General features: G+C 36.8%; 1 long non-coding RNA gene across 2 annotated transcripts; it reads left to right on the forward strand.

Annotated features, from left to right (window-relative positions):
* Positions 1 to 14,499: 14,499 nt before the first annotated feature.
* On the forward strand, positions 14,500 to 26,273 carry LOC138143293 (uncharacterized). 2 transcript variants are annotated; one of them, XR_011163656.1, is made up of 3 exons: positions 14,500 to 14,651; positions 16,459 to 16,524; positions 25,516 to 26,273. It is a non-coding gene; the product is annotated as an uncharacterized lncRNA (long non-coding RNA). The 2 variants fall into 2 exon arrangements; XR_011163657.1 differs by lacking the exon at positions 14,500 to 14,651 and adding an exon at positions 16,267 to 16,339.
* Positions 26,274 to 26,515: the final 242 nt, after the last annotated feature.

Here is a 26,515-nt window from a genome sequence, read left to right on the forward strand (position 1 = left end):
CTTTAATGGGGCTTTTATAGGTTTTTTTCTATCTAAGAGAGCTTCAGTGGTTATTTCCTATGTGTCTGGTCTTATCTAAGACAAATATAATTTGTCACAATTCCGTGCAATTTGTCCAATAATTAATTTGGAGAGATAGCTGCTAAAGATATATGGTTTTTAGTGATGCCAGAATGGTTCCCTGCCCTTGAATTGCCATTATGATATCTAAAATATAACCCCGAGATACTTATTCCTTGGCTTTTTCATCTTTAAGCAGAGAATTAGAATTGGAATCAAGAAGAGTTAAGATTGAATTCTGTCTTTGATACTTACAAGTTATATGACCCTGAGCAAGTCACTTAATCTCTCTTATGCTCAGTTTCCTAATCTGTAAAATAGGAGTAATAATAATAGCACCTACTTTATAGGAGTGTTGTGAGAATATAATGAAATAACACATAAAATACCTTGCAATTATTATTATTACTATAGATATCAGTTCTCTAATAAAATACAATTGGGCATAGGAACTATTTTCCATTTTTGTTTTTGTATTCTCTAGTTCCAAAAGTGGATGATTATGCCACCTGAGGTCTCTGGAACAATGTGGGGGGGGGAAGGGGAGGAGTAATAGTTTGAGATGTCACAAATTTTCTTTAAAAAAATCATTAATAGGTTAAAGAAAGTAAATTTCCAGGGGGGCTCTGAGCAAATTTCTTTTCTTTCTTTCTTTTTTTTTTACAAGGGAGCAGTAAGACAAATAAGTTTGGGAACTTCTATTTCTAGTGCCTACCACAAAATGCCCTTGTACATAGTCAGCTTAATTAATACCTGAGTTGAATTAAGTTGAATTCCCCATTAAAATAAAAATCCCATCAAAGTAACTATAATAACAAGTTATTGTCAGCTAACACACCGATATCAAGAGAAAGACAAAGAAGAAAGGTAGTGCGGTAATAGTGGGAAGAGGGTTGGATCTGGAGTCATGAGAGACTTACAATCAAATTTACCTCTGACAGTGACTGTATGATCTGAGTAAGTGTAATGCCATGCACAGAAGCTTTCCAGAAGAACTGCTACTGTGAACAGCTTTTTAAAAGAAGGTTCTGGTTACTCAGTATAGTGATCACTCCATTCCATAACAAAAGCAAAACATCCATGGAAAATCAAGGTACAGCATAATTCAAAATACAGCACTCATCATATTTCAACTTATCCCAGAAAATCACTATATAATATTCACAACATAGTCTCAAAGTAAAATAGTAACTCTTAAGTTAATTCAGTCACAAAATAGTGACTCTTAAGTTAATTCAATCAGTCACTTATCAGTAGTATCAAAGTATACAGTCAAAGTCTTCCACTCTTGGAGTAAAGTCTTGATTAACTCATTCAGTCACTTATTCAGTAAAGTCTTACTAAGTATCATACACAAAATCCTCCACCCCTTAGGTCATTAGTAAACTATAATTCCATAATTACTCAGTACCGAAGGAGAGGTCTTTTCTTCATCTTGATCTGATCCTGTTGACTATGCCATAATGTAATGCCAAGCAAAGGCAACTTCCCAAGATTCAAAATACCAGCATAGCTGCTCTCCATTTTATTCAGTGACAAATTAAGAACAGAAAAAATCAAAATATAGCATAATTCAAAATACAGCATTCACCAAGTGTAATTCAATAATTTCCAAGTACTACTCTACCCCTGGAAATTACATTCATTTTGTCACTCACAAGGTCCCTCTTCTAAGTACTACTCCACCCCTAGGCAGTACATTCATTTAGTCAACCACAAAGCCCCTCTTCTCAAATGGAGATTAGTTTCCAGTCATAATCAAAGTACATTCATTTGGTCAGTCACAGAGCACAAAAAAGTCAAAAGTTTCCCACCCTTGGATCACAACTGAATAGGCCATCTACCCCAGAGTTACAACAAGCTTAAGCACAGCATTTAATATTCAAAGAGAGTTTTTTTTTTTCATCTTGACTAGAGGCAAGTTCTCAGCAATCTTTGTTCCTGGGGAGACAAAGCTTAGCAAGGCCACAAGATACATTGCCAGTGTCTTCATTAATTCATTCTATGTCTGCAGAACAGTCCTAGGACCCCTGAAAACATTAACAAAACTCTCTTCCAGGATTTCTGTAAACATACAACATGAAAATCCTTCTTCAGGGCTTCTGAACCAAGAGCAAGATTCCAGGACCTCTGCAACAACAGCACTGGCCTTCACCAGTGGGCACAATTCACTCTCTTTCTATAGAACAGTCTCAGGAGCTCTGAACCAACAGCAAGGTTCCAGAACTTCTGCAACAACAGCACTGTCCTTCCCCAGTGGATGCAATTCATTCTCTATCTGCAGAACAGTCTCTGGACCCCTGAACCAGCAGCAAAGTTCTAGAACCTCTGCAACAACAGGACTGTCCTTCACTAGTGGATGAATTTGACAAAACAACATCAAAACAGACGGACAAAGTACCAGCATCACAGCCATGTCTCCTCAGTCCTTGGCAGCTCTGGGTGGCAGCTCTCAAAAGTCCTGGGCAGTTTGAACTGGCCCTCAGCAATCCTCTCTGTCTCTGTGCCTCCACGATGCTGCTTCCAAAAAATTCTTCTTCCTCTCTCTCTGCTTGTGCCTCTCTCAATTCACTTCACCAGCTCCTCACAGTTCAGCCCTCTCTTTTCACATCAGCAAGTCCATCCCACAAGTGGGATTCACAAGCTCTGGGTTTTAACACAATCAATCCAAAAACCAAGCCAATACAGGGGGATCTTTAACTTCCATTACTATTACAGTAAGTCACAGTTTGCTCACCTGAAAAAGGGGGATAACACCCTGAGTACTTATAGTGTTACTGTAGCAATCAAATGATAAAGTACAATGTCTTGCAAACCTTAAAATACTGCCTATATATTATATATAATACTCTGTTATTATTTCAAATGTATTCTTCACAATTTTGCCCAAAATTCACCCTAAATATATCTATCACATATTGTTGCCTTGTTTTGATCTCTCCTCTTATAATTTTTGTTGTCTTAGCTTCTCAAATGAGACTTTTATTTTTAGTCTAGAGTCCCACTACATTATTCTCTTTATTGTTGTTTACCCTAAACAAATATCCTGTTTAAGCTTATTTTTAGTATTCTAAATGTTATGGAAACTGGATATAACACTTCACAGTATATAACACTTGGCTGGCATTTAGCAGCTGATGGTCCTCAGCTTTAACCAGGTAGTGCTCTGAATTGAAATGTTTCCCATTTGATAGCTTTGTTATGTATAACCAGAGTTCGTATATTATCCCATTCACTATGGCCTTTGATCAGTTTTATTTGAAAAGTTTACTTGAACAGGGCTTACTAAAGATAAAAAACAAAAAATGAGCCTAGTTATTCTATTCCTTCACATATGAAAGATGTTCTTAAGCCACAAAAAGAAAGCTTACATCATCTTTTTATTTTTCAGTAGGGTTGATTGACCAACATAAAATATGTTCATTTGTAAAGCCTTCATCATGCAGACCAGAGTTATTGTTCCCAGCTGGAATACTTTTCCTTTTTGCCTCTTCACTTCTCTCAAGACTCATCTCAAATTCCCCATCTGTACATAGGCTTTCCCATCCATTCCCTAAGGCTTCCCTCCACTCTTCTCCTCCTCCCTCCTCCCCCACTGTTAGTGTTTCTCTTCTGAGATTATCTTCTATTTACAAAACATACACACATACACACACACACACAGATATTATATATAAGTCCTCACTTATAATCCTTTTCCTGTCCAAACTCACATTCCTGAACCAGCTCTAAGCCTGCTGGTGCAACTTATCAAGGGCAATGTTCTGAGGCATGTACTTGTGAGGCAGGAGGAAGCCCTCAGTAATTGGTGAATATCACACCCATCATGCAACTGCAGGCAGGGATAGGGGCTGGTAATATAGATGTGGTAAGTAAGAATCAGGCAAATCTGGCACCATATTCTGTCACTGTCTTCCCCTACTTTTCTATCATGGAACCGTTGAAAAATTAATGTATAAAAGCCTGAGATAACTTTGTTGCTGGTGTTCTCTTGATAGGAAAACACTCGTTATGGCCTTATTATTTTACTTTGAAGGGTCATTGTCTTTTGCAGGTGTAATATTTAACTAAGGAATCAGAAGACATCTTTAAGATCCAGGAATAAGAGAATTCTTTATTACATTAATGATATTAGGGTGGCAGGCCAGCATTGACTATGGATTTCAGTATAACAATTTCTGGGAATGAGAAATACTTTATAATGACATTTTCTATATTGCTGAAATTACTCATATACTGTACAGTCTATATAGCTATTAAGTATGTTGAAAAGACAGGAGTATTTTTTTTAATATAGCTTGCATAGTTTGTATAGTTCTTTGTGATCATAAAGGTTCAAATCAGAGTTCTCTGACTCCTAAAGACTAACTTTGCTTAGGAAAAATAATGGAGTACAAAGAAAGCATTTTAAGGGCAGAGATTGTAGTTTGCAAATGGTAGATATAAAATTGATGTTTATTGAACAGAATTGAATTAAATAAAGTTAAGTAAATTACTTTTTTATTCTGTGGTCCTATTAAGTAGTAAGAATATTCTCTTATTTTGTTACTGAGTAAGAGAGCAGCCAGTCTCCCTTACTCAATAAAAGTAAGGGTCTCTTATTGAGACTCTTGGGCAGCTAGGTGGCACAGTGAATAGAGTGCTGGGTCTGGAGTGAGGAAGATTCTTCTTCCGAGTTCAAATCCAGCCTCAGACACTTACTAGCTGTGTGATCCTAGGTAAGTCACAGCCTCATTTGCCTTAGCTTCCTCCTCTATAAAATTAGCTGGAGAAGGAAATGGCATACCACTTTATTGTCTTTGCCAAGAAAACCCCAAAATGGAGTCATGAAGATTTGAACACAACTAAAACAACTGAGCAATAATTCTTAGTAAGTCCTAAACATAGTTGACCATGACAGAATCTCAGACCTGTTAAGTAACTTTAGTCATATAAGAACCTGCAAAGCCAATTGAATGTCACATGAAGATGACCTAGGAATTCCTTGAAATTGGGGACTGCCTTAAGGCCACTTAGAACTTTTGGAGTTGTTGGCCAATAGGAGTAAGTTCTCTGGCCATTCAGATCTTCCTTTGCCAGGACTGAATCAGTCTCTGATATATTAAAAACCTAATATCTATTTTCTCCTCTTTGTTGGTCATCATTGACCTTATAACTACTGTACATAAGGAGAAAGGAATGAATGTTGGAGATAGGAATGAATAGATTCCCTGTAGTAAAACTTATTTCAGCCTGTAAATAATTTGGCTTTAGATTTTTCTAGAAAATTATTTGCCAATTAACACAGAATGCACATTTACTACTATCTCTTAATCTCTAGAACAACATTCATGTTTTCGCATCACAATTATCTCTTTTCCATATTACTGTGCCAAGAAATCCAGGATAGTCACTTGTGGTCTAATTGAGGAGATGAAAAAGATTGAGTTGTGAGACCTGGAATGAAATTACTAACCTATAACTGCTTCAGAGTAACAAGGTTAAACATCTTGCATCATTTGATTAATATATAAAAATATTTGTTTATATGATTTAGAGTTCATATGTAATCTGCTTTCTTCATTTTATAGATAAGGAGACTGAGGCTGAGAGAAGTTAAGGGACTTGCCCTGGATCGTGCACATAGTAGGTAGGAAAGCATGGTCAGCACACTGCAGAGCTGGAGGAGTGTTGAACTTAGTATCAAGATTGCCTCAAGTCTGAATAACATTTCTGACTTGTATTAGCTATTGTAATGATATTTGCAGGCACGAGATTTGATGAAGGCTGTGGCATAAGAAGATGTCCATTATTTACAGCAGTCAGAGAATTTCTTTTATTACAGAGGAGATAAGAGTTATTAATGAAATTTTGGCAGGTCTGAAACAGTTTCCTCACTTGTAAACTAGAGATAATATCTGTCCAACTCAACCTCTAGGGTTGTTTGGAGGATCAAATGAAATAATACATGTAAAATGCTTTATAAACCTTGAAGTCAGCCATCATTATTAAGTAGTAGACTGATATTTGAACCTAAATCCCCTAATTCTGAAACTCCAAAAGGATTTTAAAAATACAAAAACTGCATCATTCAAGTTGTCTTCGATTTGTCTCTAAAATATGCCTTTTGTGAAAGCCTGACAATCTTTCATTAACTTTTCCCAGACATTTTAAATCAGCATCTTTATGAGGTAAGCAAAGTCCTCAAACTTGATATCATAGTTTAGACGGTAGATGCCTTGGGAGCAGGGATCATTTCATCCATTGTATTTGCATTCCCAACACCTAGCTCAGTGTCTGACACACAGCAGGTGCTTAATAACTGCTTATTGTTTGAATGACCACATTTTAAATTCTATGAACTCTTACTTCCCCGGAGAGCAGTTTCCAGGGCTGCCCATGTCCTTTTCATCTTGCACCCTGGTGTTAGTTGCACAGGGAGGAAGGCAACACGTATATTTGCGTGATGTGGAGAATGAGGAGCAAGCTATGATGTATTCTTTCTCTATTACTGGTCATTTGACCAAGAGCTCTTGGATTATCTTTTAAGACTTCTAGTGCTTATCTTTCTATCTCTGCCTTTGTCTATCCCCATTTTCAATGGTGTTAGAGTTTATACATATTGTATAACAAAAGGAACACCCCATTGTCCTAGTCTTAGTGCTGCCACAATTACAAGGGTAATTTTGATCACCCATCAATCTATCACAATCACCTAATCTCTGTGGATCTCAGTATCCTCATATGTAAAATGAAGAAGTCAGAAAGAAGATCTTGAGTTTCTTTTAGCTTTAGGATTTCAGCTAGAATTTGAACTTACATCCTCTTACTCCAAATGTTGGACTTTTTCCACAAAGAATTTAAAAAAATGTATAAAAATGGTATCATTCAAGCTATTTATCTTTTACTTATCTTCACAATAAACTTTTTCTGTGAGCCTGCCAATCTTTCATTAACTTGTCTCAGAAATTTTGAATCAGCATCTTTAAGAGAGGTAAGGAAAGCCCTCATGTTTGATATCATACTTTATTAGAATATAAGATGTTCTTCTATTCGTATTCTGCCAGACCTATTCCCTCTATTAAAAAGTCAATTCCTTGAGGCCAGGAAACTGTCTTCCACTTTCTTTGCAATTTTCCACATAGCACATGCACATATAATAATTTTTAACAGTCTCAATACCGGTGGCAAGATCAACTTCCTTTTATTTCTCTTTGTCTTTGATATTGAGAAATAGAATTATTGTGATTATTTTGAACAACCATTCTTGAATTATGTGGGAACTTTCCCTATATATCCATTATGAAGGTAATCAATAAATCTTGTTGCTTCAAGAAGCTATTATTTTGTCGATGTGAATCTATCAGCAGAGATCCCAGGCCCTCTGGGACTTGTAGATGGTTTTAGAGAGAGTTGCTCTCGTTGAAAATCAAGTAACTTGTGGCCAAGTTGGCAAAAATCCTTATTTGGCCAACCAAGCCCATATTAAAATCTTTTCCATCCTGGTAGAAACTGTTAGAACTTAAGATCTGTTGGAACAACCTTGGAGAACCCATTCTATGCCTTGAATGATAAAAGACATAGATTACAAATAATTTTCACAAGAAATTTCATTCCTTTCTACCTTTTTTATTTGGCATTCAAAGCCCTTCATAATCTGCCCTTCGCCTACCATTCTAGTTTTCTTACATTTTACAATCTCCCACATACTCTGTGGTTCAGTGGCACTGGTCTCCTGATCCTTTAACATGACATTCTATCTCTGGATTCTGGGCATGTTTACTGTCTGTCATCCATGCTGGAATGCTCTCCCTCCTCCAATTTATCTCCTAGCTTCCCTGGTTTTCTTCAAAATACAGCTAAAATCCCATCTTCAACAGGAAACCTTTACTGATCTCCCTTATTTTTGTGCCTCCCTCTGTTGATTATCTCCAGATTATGGTATATATAGCTTGTCTGTACATAGGTGTTTGGATTTCGTCTTTCCCCATTAGATTATGAACTCCATGGCCGCAGAGATTGTCATCTGCCCTTCTTCGTAGCCCTAATTAGCTTTATAGCGCTGATTAGCACAATGCCTGATATGTAGTAAATATCAACTGACTCAAATTTTCTTACTTTATTCTATACCTTTTGATGATGGAGTGAGCAGTGGAGGCAAGGTTGAACAATTTCAAAATAAGAGAGGGATGAGCAAAGGGGAAAAAAATTGGAATAAAAATGTGAGGGAAAGGGAAAAATATAGAATTGTAACAGTAGAAAAGGGAGTTAGAGAGTTCATAATCAATTTTATAAATCTAGAAGAGGGGGCATTTCCTTTAGGTAAAATTATGATGTGGAGAAACTTTACTTTCCATACCCCAATTTCCCCTCTCTACCTCCCTAATTTCTTCTTCCTTAGAGACACAATGTATTCATCTTTCTTTTTCTCCTTTCTTACCAAACTAGGCATTAAAGAGAGGAATTGTTATCAATTATTTACACCTTACAATAATTTTAAGTCAATATGACTTCTTTTTTATGGGTTTTTGTATGTTAATCATGGATAGTTTTAGAATAAAAACCATTATCTCCTGACAAGAGCAAATTTCTAGCTCAAATATAAATGTGCATACACATATAGATATCTATATATGCGAACATTTATATAGTGCTTACTATGTGCCAGGCACTGTGCTAAGGACTTTACAATTATTATCTCATTTTATTTTCACAACAACCCAACAACCCTGTGAGGTAGGGTGCTATCATTACTCCCATTTTACAGATGAAGAAACTGAGGCAGAGGTTAAGTGACCTGTCCAAGGTCACAAAGCTAGTATGTATCTTTGGCTGGATTTGAACTCAGGTCTTCCCAAATCCAGGCTTGCACTCTCTCCATTATGCCACCTAGTTGGCCCCAGATATGCATGGGGGTTGAGTGGAGGAGGGAGGAAAGCTTTCCAAATAGCCTAATCCCTTCTACAGGCAACTGTCTCCTCTTTTTTGGATATTGCCTTCTTAAAATTCCATAAGTAATGAATCTGATATGTCTTAAGAACACTTTGTTTATTTTAAGGCAAACTAATTTGAAAATCCAACAAGGCATATTTTGAATAACATTTATTTTAATGAGCTTCCAATTATTTCTTTTTGTCACAGGCACAGTCTATGGTGAAAATTTCCAAATGTTGATAGAAATGGTTTTGCACATTTTTTCCCCCTTTCTTGGTTGGGGGACATAGGGGTATGACATTTATACCCTGATATAACTTTAATGCTTTAACAGTGCATTAAAATTTTAGCTTTTTTTTTTTTTAAAGCAATTGGGGTTAAGTAACTTGCTCAAGGTTACATGGCCAGTTATTTTTTGTTAGTGTTAAGTATCTGAGGCCGGAACCGATCCCAGGTCTCCTGACTCCGGGGCCAGAACTCTTACTCACTGTGCCACCTGGCCACCCCAGTTTTAGCTTTTAAAAAAATAATTTCCTCAGGTAACATAGATTAAGAATAAATTCATAATAATTAAATAAATTCACAGCAAAACAACCACTGCAGTGGTATTTGTTACATGTATTCTATTGACTTTGGTTATAAATGTTGCTATAATTGAATTTGTTCTTATTGTGTTAATGGGCAAATGCATATCTAAAACCATATAATTACTGATAAAATTTGTATTAATCATCAGTTAGTACTTTGAACAATACTGTTTGTCTTTTGCTAATGAAAATAAGCTACAGCACCTCTGTGTGTGACATGACATCCTTCTCAGGTTTTCTACTACATTAAAATTTTATAAATATAACAATGGGTAGTCTGAATCAAACTAATTATAAGCATTACTTTGCAGATTATTTTTCTGAATTCTTATCTGAGAATTTAAATCTAATCACTTTTGTGTCATATATTTAGACTCTGGAAAGCTCTCTTTGGGATTAGATATTTAAAAGGTTCCATTGGCATGCCATTCCTACTTGACTGCAGCATTACTTACTTTGCAGTTTTAGGATATAAATAGAGCATGAGGGTCCTATGAGAATCATCTGACAATGATATGCCATTGATTTTGAATTTTTGCTCTGTTAAAGGCATGGTTCTACTAAAGGTATATGAACCTTTCACATATTTGCCTTGAGACTTCTAATATTTTTGTCATTGCATAATAAGAGGTTATTAGATAAAATGGCTCATTTTATTAATAATCTACTTTATTTTTTCCCTTCAGAGCAGGTTATCCAAAGCACATTTCCCTGTCCCTTCTTTGCTTATGTTTCCAGTCAAACAGTATTTGTCCCCATCCCCCTCATCTATCCATAGTTTTGCTTGTCGGTGTCTGTGATCACAGTGCTCCCTATGCCTGGAATGCCCTCTTGTTCTCCCCTTACACCTGTTGAATTCCCACCCACATTTTAAAGCCCAGATCAAATGTAACTTACTTTAGAAAGCTGTCTCTGACACCCTAGCTAGGAATGACATCTCTTGCCTCAGGCCTTAGAGAGCACATTGCCTGTATTCCTCTGAGATCCCAGATATTATGCCTTTGAGACACTACTCTCTGGGAATGATTCCTTGTGCATTGACCATCTTTGCATTTTCCTTGGTAGCTTGACGAGTTACCAGTCTTTTATTGCATGACTATTCTTTCTCAGCAGGATACCTGATTAAATTCCCTTATTCAGTTACAACTCTGTATCAGACATTCTGTAATCTTATAACGTCTTGTTTGAATCAAGCTAGCACTAAAGAATGATCTCAAAGATGCATAAATAAAAATTCTGTTAGTCTAGTTTTCCCTAAATTTCCTTAATTATAAAAATACTACTATTTTCGGTACCCTACCATATACTTCTATTATAGAAATTGGCTATGGTAATTGTACCAAACGTTTTTATTTGCTCCAATTTTATAGTGAATGTAGTCTTCCTAAAATTAATTGTTGTAAATTCAGTACATTTGAAGAGAATTACTTGAATCAAAAAGTATTTTTCATGTTATTATGAACTTTTAGCACAATTTCAAAATCAACTTTTTTTGATTTGTGAAAAATCTGTTAATACCATTTTCATATGACATTTTTTACAAGGGCAAGACAGGCACAATGGTATCGTCTCTGGAAAACATAAAGCAAATATTAGATTTTTTGCTTCTATTTCTGAAAAAAGATGATATTCAGTGTCAAAAGGAAAGGTAAAATGTGTAACTTTATGTGGGTGTTTGATAAATTTAAAGCATTAATATAATTTAAAATTACTTAGAAATAACCATTTTATTTAAAGTCTTTATTTTTAGTATTTTTTTTCCCTTTGGATGGCAGTATGGCTTCATGAATCTTACATCACTTTTGCACTGACTGTCCTTCATGGCTGAAATGCTCTAACTTCTTTTAGGGCTTAGAAGCCTTTTCTGATTATCCCCATTTGATACTGTTCCATCTTCCAATTACTTTGTATTAATACTGTGTATTTGTTACATTTATTAAACTGCATACATGTCATAATGACTTTTCCCCTCTCATAAAATGTAAAATTCTTGAGAACAGGGACTATAATTTTGTTGTATTCCAATGCTTAGCACATTGCCTGTCACATAAGTACTTAATAAATGCTTATTTAACTCAATTGAATTAAAGTTCCTAGAGAACGATTTGACTAATGTAAAAGTTTAGAAAAGTAATTCAAATTTTTTGCCTTATTTTGAATGATTTATATATATCAGTAAAGACTCCCTGTGAAATAATCAGTAAAGTCATATTCTGTTATTTCCTTCTTATACTACAGTAAAGAAGAAATCTGGCAATTATGTAATAACTTTAATCTATATCGGTAGTCAAATTCACAAGAAAAACATCTCCTCTGCTGTGTGGATTTTCCAGTTTGGCTCTTGGCACTAACCAATTCTATTCAATTTAGCAAACATTTATTAAATACCTACTATGTGCAAGGCACCCTGAGAGACCTTGCAATTAACTGGGGAATTGCTCATTCTCTACATTATGTTATATTGTTTTCTGATCCCTAAAATTAGATGTAAGGGTGGATGAAAAATGCTAAATAGATTATGTGCTAATAGATTAAAGTGTGTTTGAAAAAAAAACCATTGGTAGCTTTAACTCTTTTACATTAGGTTGTTTGGATTTACATGTCCTGCTGTTTCCTCCAGCCTCAATGAGAAGCAGTGAGTGAAAGGAATTTGGTACAGGAAATAGTTTCATTGATAGGGAATCCAACTTCTTCCCAGAATCTTAAAAATGGCTTTTTTGAATTCCTGAAAAGGAGAATATATGTTGATCACAGCATTCATCATTAGTGAAAAGAAGATTTTTTTTAACTCTGTGCCTGGCTTAAAGACTGCAGTACATATATGAAATATATGTACATATATTTTTCTCTTAATGAAATAAAATATTTTAAAAATTAAATAATATAGAAAGGAATTGATACATATTCAATTTTGAACCCCAGTAAATTTAGTATATATATATATGTATATATATGTATATATATATATATATATATACACACACACACACACACATATTTATTTTTTCCAAATGTGTTATTAACTTCTGGTTTACTTCATTCATTTCCACCAGATTTTGGGTTACAAATTTTCTCCTCATTTTCCCCCTACCCAACTCCCCAAAATAGTGGTCCCCCAGGATATCCCCTCCTCTTATTTCCCAATTATGTGTAAAATAGTATTAATCATAGCATATATATATATATATTGTAATTATTATTATTATTAAACATTTGGCTTTAAAACTTTGAATTCCAGATTCATTCCCTTCCTCCCTTGTCACCCACCCTTACTGGGAAGATAAGCAATTCAATATAGGTTGTACATGTGTAGCTAATGCAAAACATTACCATAGTAGATATATTGTAGAACACTGATTATATTTTCCTCCCTCCTATCTCATCTCCCACTTGATGTGTTTTCTACTTTGGTCCTGTCCCTTTTCAAAAGTGTGTGCTTCCAACTTCCCTCCCCCCCCCAGCCTGCCCTCCCTTCCATCATCCCCCCTCTCATCCCCTTCTTCCATACTCTCCTGTATTGTGAGATACCCTATTTAGTGTGTATGTCATTCCCTCCTTGAGCCAAATTCAATGGGTATAAGGTTGACCCATTCCCTTATGCCTTCCTGTTCTTCCCCTCCATTGTACCAATTTTCCCTTGCCTCTTCTATATGAGATAGTTTGCCCCATTCTGTCTCTCCCCATCTGCTCGCATTATATTCCTCTCTCACCTCTTAATTTCACCTTTCAAGTATCATCCCTTCCTATTAAATTGGTCATTTGCCCTCTATCTATGTATAATTTAGCATATATTTAAAAGAGATCAGAAAATTGAATGGAAAAATACATGCAAGTTAAAAATTTTAAAAATATCTAATTGAAAAACAAATTGCAAACAAACTTAGACTTTAAAACTACCTTAAATATATTGTAACTTTGCCAGGCCATTTATGCCCTCTATATTCAAGAATGGGTGCCAATTTTCTCATTCACAAAATACAACAAATTTTCACATGACTATTGTCATTATTGTCAATTTGAAAATAGAGGCAATTTTTGTGTCTCTTTTCACTTCATTAGTTATCATTCTCACCTTTTCAGTTTCTTATCAACACTAACAGATGTCTTCCATCTGCTTTCATTCTCTGAGTGGAGTTGGGAGTACAGGAGGAGTCTCAGTGGACTTATCTCTCTTTGCTGCCTGGGCTTGAAGTTAAATAATTTCTGAGAGCAAGAAGCAATAAAAATCAAATAATAGATGGTCTCATGTCTTTGGTTTCTCTTCTTTTCCAAATTGCAGTGTAATGTCAGTCTGGGAAACACTGAAAACTTCCTAAAGCAAAAGGGATCTTAGATGGCATTTAATAATTCTCTAGTTACTGTGGGCTCTTGAGATGTGGTATTTGCCTGCAAAAACAACTCTAATAGTGGGTTGCTGAGATGATTTCTCAGTATGCTTTATCTGCCACTCCTTAGTGTAAATTCTCCATTAGAAAACTTAATACTGGTTAATCCAGGGTCAATAAACTCTTAGAAAATTGCCTGGGAGTGGAGTGCTTACTCACAGATAATTTCTTGGCAGCAAGATCAAATTTGTGCCATGCATACGTGCCCTAATACTTTAGCAACTATAAATTGCAATACATGGGCAAATAATAGTCACTATTGTTACTGTTGTTATTATTATTATTTTGACACCAGACCTTCCTTCCTTACCCAGGCTAAAAGTGAAGCAGACACTCACAGTCCTGATGCTCCTACTAACTGGCACTGAAATTTTGACCCACTCTTTTTTTATATAGGTGCCTTCACCCCTCCTTAGGGAGCCTGGTGCACCTCTTTCCACTCTGGATAGTTCACCATATCACTGCCAGATTCAATGAGGACACCTTATTGGCTTTAGCCTACTGAGACTCAGAACTCCTGAGCTTAAGCAATCCCCTACCTTCACCCTCCTCAGTAGCAGAGTGTGTGAGCTACTAAGTAAGGTGCAAGTAGTTTAATTCTAGAGTAGAGGTTCTTAATTTTTTTTTTTATGTCATGGACTCCTTTGGAAGTCTTGTGGAACCTATGGACACCTTCTCAGAGTAATGCTTTAGAGAAATAAAAAAGGTAAGATTACAAAGGTAACTAATTACATTGAAATGTAGTTATCAAGATATTTAAAAACATTCATGCAGGTCAGATTAAAACTCTCTTGCTATAGAGTTTATTTTGTTCAAAAATAATTTACTAATCATATACTCTAGTTGCTGGGAAAATAAAATATTAATTCTACACAGACTATGCTCTGAAAGACTTTCTAATCTATTTTGGGGCCAGGGTGGGTGGAATGACCTTCACAGATCACTATGAGGGAGAGTGATAATTGTAAGGAGACAGGACCAGACAAGATGCTGTGAGAAATTTGAGAATGCTGCATGGAATAGAAGGGGCTTGAACTAAATTAGAATTGAGTAGGTGACTAGAAGGGGAGAAAGGAATTCCAAAGGAGGAGCATAGCACAAGTCTTTACTAAACCCCTGATTTTGCAAAGACTATTTCTTCTTTTTCTTGCAAGAAAATATTAGAACATTCTTCTAGGACAGAATGCTGCAGTGGAAAGAGTAAAACACTAGAAATCAGGAGAAATGAATTGTGGCCCCAGTCTTTATGGGATGTTAGCTGTATAGACTTGGGCAAATCACTTAAGTTCTTTGAGCCTTAGTTTCTTCATCCCTAAAAGATAAAGAATACTATATTACCTCATAATATGCCTACTTCACAAGGCTATTTTGAGGGTAAATTAGTCAACACATCTTTATTTTTTTCCAATTTTGACATTTTTATTTAAAATTTTGAATTCCATTTTCTATCTCTTCCTCTCTCCTCCTTTCCTCTCCATAAAACAGTAAGCAATCAGATATAGATTATACATGTGCAAATATGTAAAACATTTCCATATTAATCACTTTGTATAAGGTAATTCAAAAGAAAAGAAAGAAAAAAAGTGAAAAATAGCATATTTCTGTCTGTATTCAATCAAAATCAGTTCTTTATCATTAATCTTTTGGGATTGTCTTGGGTCATTGGATTGCTAAGGATAGCTAAGTCATTACACAATTCTTCATTGAATAATATTGCTGCTACTGTGTATAATGTTTTCTTGATTCTGTTCACTTCACTATACATCAGTTCATGTAAGTTTTTCCAAGTTTTTCTGAAATCATACTGCTTGTCATTTCTTATAGCACAATGCTATTCCACTATAATCCAATATAATCCACATTGTTTAGTCATTCCCGAATTGAGGGACATCCATTTGATATCTAATTCTTAGCAATCACAAAAAGAACTGCTATAAATATTTTTATATTTTCTCTTTTTTTTGGATGTCTTTGGGATATAGACCTAGTGATCAATACATCTTTATGAAAGACCTACTATGTGCCAGGCATTATATTCAGTTCTTGAAAAAACAAAGAAAAAGAGAGTGGCTATCTTCAAGGAATTTACATTCTATTGGAGGAGACAACTTGTTACATACGTAGGCATATTATATATAATATACATTACTACGTATAGTTAAACAGAAAAGTAACATATAAAATTTCTGTAGGGAGGGCAGGTACTAGAGGCCAACGGTATTAGAAGCTAAAGATGACAGACAAGAGTATTTCATATGGCACTTGATTTGAGCTTTAAGGGAAACTAGAGATTGTTGTGCTTAAGGAACAAGCAAGTCAGTTTTGACTAGGCTGCATTATGAAGAGTGTAGAGTGCATGATGAGCAGTAATTAATATATCATAAGACTGGAAAGGTAGGCTGGAGCTAGATTGTGAAAGGCTTAAAATACTACTGGGGTTTGTTCCTATTGATCAGGGGAATGGCTTAGTTATACTTGTTCTTTAATAATCTCACTTTGGCATCTTCATATAGAATGAATCAGAGATGGAAGAGGCTTGAACCAGGGAGACCTATTAGGAGGCTATTGCAATAATTAAGGTAAGTGGAAATTAGAGCCTGGGGTAGAATGGCAACTGTGCAAGTAGAGAGAAGGGAAATAATGCATATGAGAACTCTAAACACTGCAAAATACTATACAGATGGAACCAATTTTATTCCAAGTATAAATTGGTTGTTTTTTTTTTTTTCCAAAGCTATTGTTTACCAGTTTGCTAAGAATGTTTTGTGTGGTTATCTAATACTAATGATTATACTGTGGGAGAGCTGTGGAAGGAATATACATAAATAATACATATAAATAAATAAATAAATAAAGATTACTTTGCAGAATGAATGCAATTTCTATCACTGGTGACAATTGACTTCCTAAGTCTTTCATCTGCCACTTAAAATTATATGGGTAATGTGAGCAAGTCATTTGATCTTTCTGATCTTCAGTTTCCTCATCTGTTAAAGGTAGATAATAACATATACTTCCAGGGTTCTTGGGAAGATAAAGCTTCAAGCACTATAAAATGCAAGTTATTATTATTAGTAGTAGTAAATAGTAGCTGCAGCAGCAGTAGCAGCAGCAGCAATAGTACTGGTTGTACTGGTAGTAGGAGTGGTAATATGATTGAAAGCTGTCAAAAGTTTCATCATCTTCTAAAGCATACTAGGTGACACATGGTGACAAAGTAGAAAAAGTTATTAGAGAAGGATATGATCTTTAGGATGATAAAGTGTAGTGATAGTGAAGGATAAAACTCTATGGGCTATGGTTTTTCTAGGTCCATACACAGATGATTATAACTTATAAAGTTTAGGGGGGCAGAGACAAGATGGCAGAGTAAAAGCAGGAACTTGTTTGAGCACCCACTCCAACCATCTCTAATACCTATAAAGAAAATGACTCTAAACAAATTTTAGAGCTACAGAACCCACAAAGTGACAGAGACAAACAAATCTCCCACTGAAGAGCCTGGCTGACTGACAGGAAGGGTCTATCTCACCAAGCTGGGAGCAGAGCACAGTCCTACATGAACTGCATTGGTCCAGACTCACGGCCCAGATCGGCTGGAGCAGACTTTAGGAGAGTGAATCACTGGCAGCTGTGGCGGTTTTCAGACTTTTCAACCCACAAACACCAAAGAGAAAGTAAAAGGTCAGTAGGGAAATCTGTTGGAATTGGGGGCGAGAAGAGCAAGGGTCCAGCCCCTGCCCCCACCTCCAGGGTGAGAGATGGCTGCAGCGCAGGTGGCTGCAACTGCTGCCACACAGCTGGCTGACTCCCAAGGTCCTGGCCTGTAGAAAATAGGGGGACCAAGTGACCATTCAGAGGGTAATGGCTCTTGCTTTGACCTGCTTGGATCTGGGTCACAGTCTTGGGTGGTGGTCCTGGGTTTAGGAATGCTAGTGTGCCAGAGCTTGTGGTGGCTGTAGAGAGGGCACCCTCCTCGTAGCTCTGACAACAACTGTGAAGACCCTAGGAATTTGGGACACAGCTCTCTCCACTCTGGAAGCAGAGTTCTATCTGTGGCAAAGAGTTCAAAAGTCAAGTAGCTGGCTGGCAAGATGAGCAAGCAGAGGAAGTACAATCAGACCATAGAATCCTTTTTTTGGGGACAATAAGGATGAAAACATGGAACCAGAAGAAGACAACAAAGTCAACTCCTGCATCAAAAGCTTCCAAGAAAAATACAAACCGATTACAGGTCATGGAGGAGTTCAAGAAGGATTTTGACAATCAAGTAAGAGAAGTGGAGGAAAAATTGGGAAGAGAAATGAGAATGATGCAAGAAAATCATGAAAAGCAAGTCAACAACCTGACTGAAGAAAGTAACACCTTAAAAAATGGACTAACTCAAATGGGAAAAGGGACCCAAAAAGCCAATGAGGAAAAGAATGCCTTAAAAAACTGAATTGGCCAGATGGAAAAGGAATTTCAAAAATTCACTGAAGAGAATAATTCCTTCAAAATTAGATTGGAGCAAATGGAACCTAGTGACTTTATGAGAAATCAAGATACTATAAAACAGATTTAAACAAATGAAAAAATAGAAGGCAACATGAAATATCTCATTGGGAAAACCACTCACCTGGAAAATAGATCTAGGAGACATAATTTAAAAATTATTTGATTACCTGAAAGCCACTATCCAAAAAAGAGCCTGGAAACCACCCTTCAAGAAATTCTCAAGGAAAATTATAAGGCTCAGGTACACTTTTGGAAAGGCTTTTAATTTAGTAATAATAATAACTGACATTTATATAGTTTTAAAGTTTTATATAGCACTTTAAATAGATTATCTCATTTGGTCTTCAAAACTCTGAAAGGTAAATGCTATTATTATCCCCATTTTACAGAGGAGAGAACAGCCTGAGAGGTTAAATAACTTGCCTAGGGGTCACAAAGCTATTCATTGTTTAAGGCAAGATTTGAATTCAGATCTTTCTGAGGGGGAACCCACTACCTATGAAGGCAATCCATTTCACTTTTGGATAACTGTAATTGTTAGGGAGTTTTTCACTATTTTTTTTTTTTTTGCTTTTTGGAGGGCAATTTGGGGTCATGACTTGCCCAAGGTCACATGGCTAGTTTTTGTGTTAAGTGTCTGAGGCTGGATTTGAACTCAGGTTCTCCTGATTCCAGGGCCAGTGCTCTATTCACTGCTCCACGTAGCCGCCCCCTGAGTTTTTCACTATTGATGACAAGATTATATGAGGATGACATATAAAAATCAATTAGATTTTTCTTTCTTGCATAAATTACATAATTTCACTTTCCATGCAATGAAAAACTTCCTAACAATTACAGCAAAATATGGGATGATAGCATAGTTACCTAAGATTTAGCGCTGAAAGGAACTTTAGAGTTTGTTATGTTCAGTCAATTCATTTTACAAATGAGGAAACATATTTAAAGAGAAAAAATGACTTGACAAAAGTTATATAAAGAGTCTGAAGCAAACCCAAGACAGCAAGGCATAAATTCTAGAAATGTCCAAAGATAGTAGAAAATTTATTGCTAAATGAAAATAAGTGGGGCAGAGATCAGTGCACATAAACAGAAATATAGGTTTGCAGCTTCATGTCACCCATTTCAGAGTTGGTTGCTAAATGCCTCCCAGAGGCTTATGGAAACTTCAAGTTAATTGTATGACTCTGGGCCTTGCTGCCAGGAACATGACTTGAACTGAAAGGAATTCAGTCCTCCCAAACAAAAAGTCAAGGGAGAATGTAGGGTTTCTGGTGGAGGGTTGCTTGCAAAATAAAAGACTTTGACAGCAGCCAGAGAGGTCTTTTCAGGTGCCAGCCTTGTGAGGTTATGGACTTCTCTAACAAAAGAGCTGAAAATGTGTTGATTAGTCCCAGGCATGTTGGCAGACTAGACTCACAAAAGAAAGAGCAATCTAACATTGACTTTGAAGAAGTCCTAGTTGCTGATGATAGAAAGTTCCTGTAGAAGGGCAGAACTGCAGCAGCCTCAGTATAGCCACAGTGAAGTACAGCTGGTCACTTCTGAGAATGTAGTTCCTAGAGGTAGTCTAATCAGGACACATACATGTGGGTTTGTGGTGGTGCAGTGGATAGAGCACTGGGTCTGAACTCAGGGAGATCCGAGTTAAAATATGGCCCTAGATACTTGCTAGCTGTATGACCCTGGGCAAGTACCTTAACCATTGTTTGCCTCAGTTTCTTCCACTGTAAAATGGAGATCATTATTGCATCTAATTCCCAGAGTTGTTATGAGGATCAAATAAGATACTATTTATAGAGTGCTTAGCAAAGTGTCTGACATATAGTAGGTGTTTAATAAATGTTGTTTCTCCCTTCCCTTCCCTTTCTTTCCCACCTGCAGTGTAGGACTTTATGATTAATTTAATCTCTGTGTATATGAAGATTAGAAAATAAAATTTATCAGTGTCTTTTGTGTATCAGGAATTCTCAGATACACCCACTGTCCCTTCTACAGCCCCTACCAATTGTTCCTTTACTAAAAAAAAAAAAAAAAACTAGGCAAAAGTAATTGACACAGTCCCTGTGTTGTTATTGTTCAGTCTTTTTTTCAGTCACATCTGACTCATTGTGACTCCATTTGAGATTTTCTTGGCAAAGATACTGGAGTGGTTTGCCATTTCTTTCTCCAGCTCATTTTATGGGTGATGAAACTGAGACAAATAAGGGTATGTGACTTGCCCGGGGTCACATAGCCAATAAGTGTCTGAAGTCAGATTTGAACTCATGAACATGAGTCTTCCTAATTCTAGACCCGTTACTCTATCCACTGTACCACCTAGCTGCCCATAGTCACTGTACTTGACAGTTGTATGTAATTTTTTGTCCCTTTTGTCCTCTACCAAGGACAAAGGAAAAGATTGCTAAGATAAGGATTTTTTCCCCTTTCTTTGGGATCAGGATTGATTATTACAATTATAATGGGGTCAGGCACATGCCCAGACCACCTAAGATGGTGCTCCTTTATATAGAGGGAACTATTTCCAGGAGAATTGTGATGACACAAATAGAAGTACCTTATAGAGAGTGGAGCCCATGTATACCCTCACTACTTCTTTCCAGTTTGCTCAACATGTATTGGAGAGGAGATTCTTTGCTTGACTGCCAAGGGATTCCATGAAGGTCTGTTTGCTTCAGGTACTATCTCTTTATTTCATTCCCTTCTGGGTGATTTTGGGGACTCCTTTTTTTGTTCATGGTGTCTGTTGACAGGAGTGGTGACTGACTTTGGGAATTCTGAAAGGTTGGGAAACCAAGCCACAGGAATCTGGTAGTCAGAGTCTAGGATTCATTTTTCAGGTGGCACAATATTGATGCCCTGAGGAGCAAGGAGTGATCTTCCTACATCAGCCCAGTAGAATGACTCATCCAAAAGTTATGCTGCATCTGAACTTGGACTTGGTGGGACCAATAGCAATATAGAAACTTAGCTAAATTTCAAGCCCAATATCCCAGAGACTGAGGTGATATAGGGGAGAGTATGGCCCAGAGATGTTGAAGTAAATGCTTGTACTTTGTTCTTGCTGACTTAGAAGTAAATATTCCTTTGTAAAAGGTACTCAGTATCAAGGGGGAAAAGGGAACTAACTGGGGATGTTTGTTACTGGCTTCTAATAACAGTGAAGACAAATGATGCACAGACAAACTTCAACAGACACAACTAACCCCCTTTGGGTACCCAAGAACTCTGAGGGGATGATGTAACATCCTTATACAGTGGAATCAGAGCATATACCTTATTTCTTAGAGTCTGGCTTCCTTTTAGTTTTCTTTTCATTTATATTATTGTAGCCATTTGTTATGGGAATGGGAATCTAAGATATTCCCTGCCCCTAGGCCCTTTGATAGGCTTAAGTGACTCTGAGAACCTTCCTTGATTTGAAAATATACTCTGCCCCTTAATAGGCTGAATGTGGTCACATGGAGCCTGTGGCAGGAGATTTGTTTTTCAAGAATGCCCGCACCTTGTTGCTCTGTGATTGGGCAGGGGGTCAAAAGGGTTGTGACTTCTTCTGAGCCAGGGGAAGGCTATATATACCCTGATGTGAGGTTTTGTTTTGGAGCTCACTTTGAGAAGAGTTGTGTGATTTAACCAGACAGGACTCTGGGCAGCCGTTGAGCCCCCCAGCTTTGAAAACCCAGAAGCTGGTGCTTCCCTCTCTGGTAACTGACTAGGTATGGATGTAATGGTCAGACAGCTGGAAGCCCGTCTGCTGATCTATTTCTCTGTCTGCTTGTAACTTCTGCTTGTAACTTGTTTGTATTCTCTGAAGTTTGGGGTGCTGACTTTTTCCCCTGAACTAGGGAAATGATATGTTTAATTGATTAAAGGAAGATTGTTAACCCATTTTAAATTGCTTTCCTTTAGAAAAGCAGATCTAGGAACCTGCGTTGGCAGTCACCCTGGGTATGCTAGGGTGCTTGCTGCTACTCCATTGTGCATATCAACTGTTCTTGTTCTATTTATTTCATTTTTTACTAGTTCAAAGAACTCTACCCACATTTCTCCAAATTTCTCATCTTTTTTATAATGAAATAATATTTTAGTACATACATATACTACAGTATTTTCAGATTTTCCCCATTTGTTGGGTGCATAATTTCTTTCCAGATTTTTGCTACCACAAATAGAGTTGCTGTAAATAGCAAAATATATTTTTGCTTCAATGTAATAGATGGCAATTTTAATTTTTTAGGATGTAGAAAGGAGATTGTTAATCAGGGAGATATATGTTACAATAAATTGGGAATTCAGGATTCAGAAAAATAGACATTGTTAGAATAAATATTGCTTTCTCTATTAGTTTGTGTCAGACAGGAGGAAAATTTTGCCTATATAAATAACATAAATTTCTAATTTGTGATGCATACATGGCAAGAGGCTCAGTATAAATTGAATTGTCCTTAAGGAGATGTATGGGTTGACAGTGAAAATCCAAAATCCTGAATCAAGAATTTGTTGATGCTGAGGGTTTCTTATTCTATTCTATGTTCCTCAATACTACTTTGCCTACTGTACTCCACTCTGGCACCTTTATTCTGTCTTGGCCCCAAAGACTTTCTGAACTTTTATGAAGAGATCACTTCATTAACCACAAGATTCTGTAGCTATTTAAAAAAATGTGATGACAGTGGTCTAGAGGTTAAGCAGCTAGGTGGCCCAGTGGATAGAACACTGGTCCTGGAGTCAGAAGACCTGAGTTGAAATCCAGCCTTAGATATTTACTAGTTGTGTGACCTTGGGAAAGTCACTTAACCTCTGTTTGCCCCAGTTTCCTCAACTGTAAAATGGGAATAATAACAGGACCTATCCCTAAGGGTTGTTGTAAGGATCAAATGAGATAATATTTGTGTTTAGCACAGTGCTTAGCACATAAAAGGAACTTTAATGTTAACAGGATTTTTACTGAATGAATTTTATAATCTCTAACCTGAGAATGATGAAACAGCAGGCCAGAGATAAAGTGCCAATAATCATGTAGCCATTTAACTAATTAGTTTCATTAAGAGATTTTGCAAATCAAAATTAATATTTGCAAATGGGGAATTCTCCTGATCAGAATTCCACCTTGCTGAAGTGAAGACAGAGGTGACATACATAAATCACAATTAGAAGGGAGGGGGGAAGGTGGATTACAAACAATCTTTTCCAGGACCAGAGTGGTTTCCTATGACAAGCCCACAAGTGGAAGACAATACAACAATTCTGGAGTCCTGTGGGAGCAATATTGCTCGAGTCCTTGGGAGTCATTACTTGGTAGGTCATAGGATCAGAGTTCTGTGATGGAACAGGCTCTACAGTCTTTGATTTGCTTCACTTAAGGTACACAGGCAGAAGGATGCCAGTGATTGTGAGTATTGCCAAAGGTTTGATTGATCATTTCAACTGCATTCTAAGTCTGATTCAAACTAGAAAAGGCAATTCTGAAAAATTATAAATTATTAGTATATTCATTACATATATCATATCAACTATTATAAAAAGAATAATTCTCTTCACATCTCCTTTCAGCTATAAAGATTGGAATGACCTTTGAGGGCTGATGAGGAGAAGTCATTTGAAACATTATTTTAATTTTATGTAAGAATAAGTGAGTTACAAGTTGAATGTCAGGGTAGATGGCAAGGCAAATAAAGAAAAAAAACCTCATACCAGGGAGGGCAGAATGAAGAATACTACCAAGGATTTCAGGCAACCAGGAGAATAGATCAAAGGAAGGTGAGAGGGAAACATGCTTCAGAATGTTTTGGCCCCTGTTTCATAAATTTTCCATTTGCTTGTTTAGAACACTAAGGTCTTCCTCTGTTTGAGAGGATTGGTTGACATAGAAACAACATTCCTCCCCAAGGATGGTGCAGTTCCCCCACCCCCAACCCCTCTCAGCCATTAGGGTGTTCAGCACCTGACAGTTTTTAACACCAGGAGGGCAAGTGAATCAACCTGCATCTGGAGGCTGGTGACAAGCTTCTCTGTCACTCCATGCCCATGGCTACTTCTGCTGAGAGCTTCTTGACAGACAGATACAGAGTGCTAAAGGTGGCTGCATTACCAGTTAGAGATCTAACAGATGCCAACAGGGCTGCAATGAGCAGCAAAGCAAGCCTTCAGTGATGATGGAGGGACAACTTTAACCAGAGAAGCACTTTAATGGAGTGGTTCCCTGGGAATAAGAACCTGTGGCCTGGAGGTCACATGTGGCCCTCTATGTCTTCAAGTGCAGCCCTTTGACCGAATCCAAACGTCACAGAACAAATCCCCTTAATAAAAGGATCTATTCTGTTTTGTCTAAACTGTAGACAAAAGCACAGAAATCTTTCAAGAAGGGAGGGAAGCTGTGATAAGAAGGAAATTCCTGTGGATGAGGATAATTCAAAGGCAAAGGCATGGGTATTACAGAGTGAATCCCAAACAGAGTGAGTGAGACTCATAGAACTCAGTGCCCCCAGGCAGAGGTGTTTAGCTCTGGCATAGTTCTGGAGCAAGAGACCTTTCTGGGATTCCCACACTAACCTGAAAATTGAATAGATGCCTTTACTGTTGTCTAAGGACTTTAAAACCTAGTGTTAAGTTAATTAATTCTCAGTTAATATGCTCCTTCTTCTTATGGGCAGGTAACTCCAAGGTTATGAGCATCAACTGTTTGGATTTTAATTAATCTTAGCAATAGAGCAATACCACTAGCCTAAGAAGCTTATAGTAATGAAATGGCATATGGAAGTCTTTGGGGAATTCTACTCAATTTCTAGGTATAAGGGATGCAGCTAAGTCATCTTAAAAAAGCATACTTTGAAATAATCAAAATATGTGTTAATAATTTAATCATTACTGGAAGAACAAAGCATAATTGCTGGTTTGCTGCTATTCTTTATTCTCTTCCCAGATGGTTGTGTGGCTGTGGGCAAACTATGAAGCCATTTGTTGCCTCAATTTGCCAGTTTTTTTTTTTTTTTACTAAGCTTTTCAAGACTCCCTAGCTCATTCTGAGGACTTAATATAGGTTCTCTCTCCTCTCCTCTCCCTCTCTTCAACAGGGAAAGAAGAAGAAATTCAAGATCACTTAGAAAATTCAAAGAGGGAAACAAGTAATTGTGAAGACAAGATAGTTGTATTCCATTTAAGGAGACAGTCCCAAGAAGTGGATAATGAATAGGAAGAGGGAAAAATAGGGGACATTTTTTTCCCCAAGTATGTTTTGAAAAGAGCATCAATTTAAAGAAAGTTAATTATCAGAAGACTTCAAGTTCTCTGCATATTTTATGGTCTAGTAGTGGTTATTACAACTTCAAAATAAAGATTGTTATATTATGTTATATATACATATATTACACACATATAACCATACATATACCTATACATATATATTAATTAACCAAGGGTAAATATCTGCATTTTCCTTACAGCTATAGAATGTTAGAAAAAGAAGGAACCTTGGAGATCATCTGCTTCACTTGATTTTTTACAAAAGAGGATCTTGGACCTGACAATTTGATCCTTAAATTGATAGACAATTACTTGCTTTACTTGGATTTGTTTTAGTGGTTGAAATCTTAACTCCATTAAAATGGGAGTTCCTTGGGTGCCAGGACCATGTTTTTGCCTTTCTTTGTGTCGTCTGAACTTAGTGTAGTGCCTGGCACATACTAAGCACTTAAAACTTGTTGACTGATTGACTTTCCCTATTTTGCATATAAAGCAGTTCTTTAGACACCCCAATGAGTACTTCATAACTGAGAAACTGGGGTGGCTAGGTGGGACAGTGAGTAGAGCATTGGCCCTGGAGTCAGGAGGACCTGAGTTCAGATCTGGCCTCAGACACTTAACACTTACTAGCTGCATGACCTTGGACAAATCACATAACCCCAATTGTCCTGCCTTCCCCCCTCAAAGAAAATGAACTATATTAGTCTAATATGCTTGAAAAGTATTATGAAATTGGGCAAGTTAGGGTAAAAGTATATAGGATCAAAATGAGATGCAACCAAAAAGAAAGACTCATTCAGAAGCTGTCAAAGGAAGAACAGAGTATCTTCC

This window comes from Petaurus breviceps, unplaced genomic scaffold, assembly GCF_028583685.1.
Source record: "Petaurus breviceps papuanus isolate PSGF00001 unplaced genomic scaffold, PetGlider_PUasm1.0 90638, whole genome shotgun sequence".
In the NCBI taxonomy this organism is placed as follows: Eukaryota; Metazoa; Chordata; class Mammalia; order Diprotodontia; family Petauridae; genus Petaurus; species Petaurus breviceps.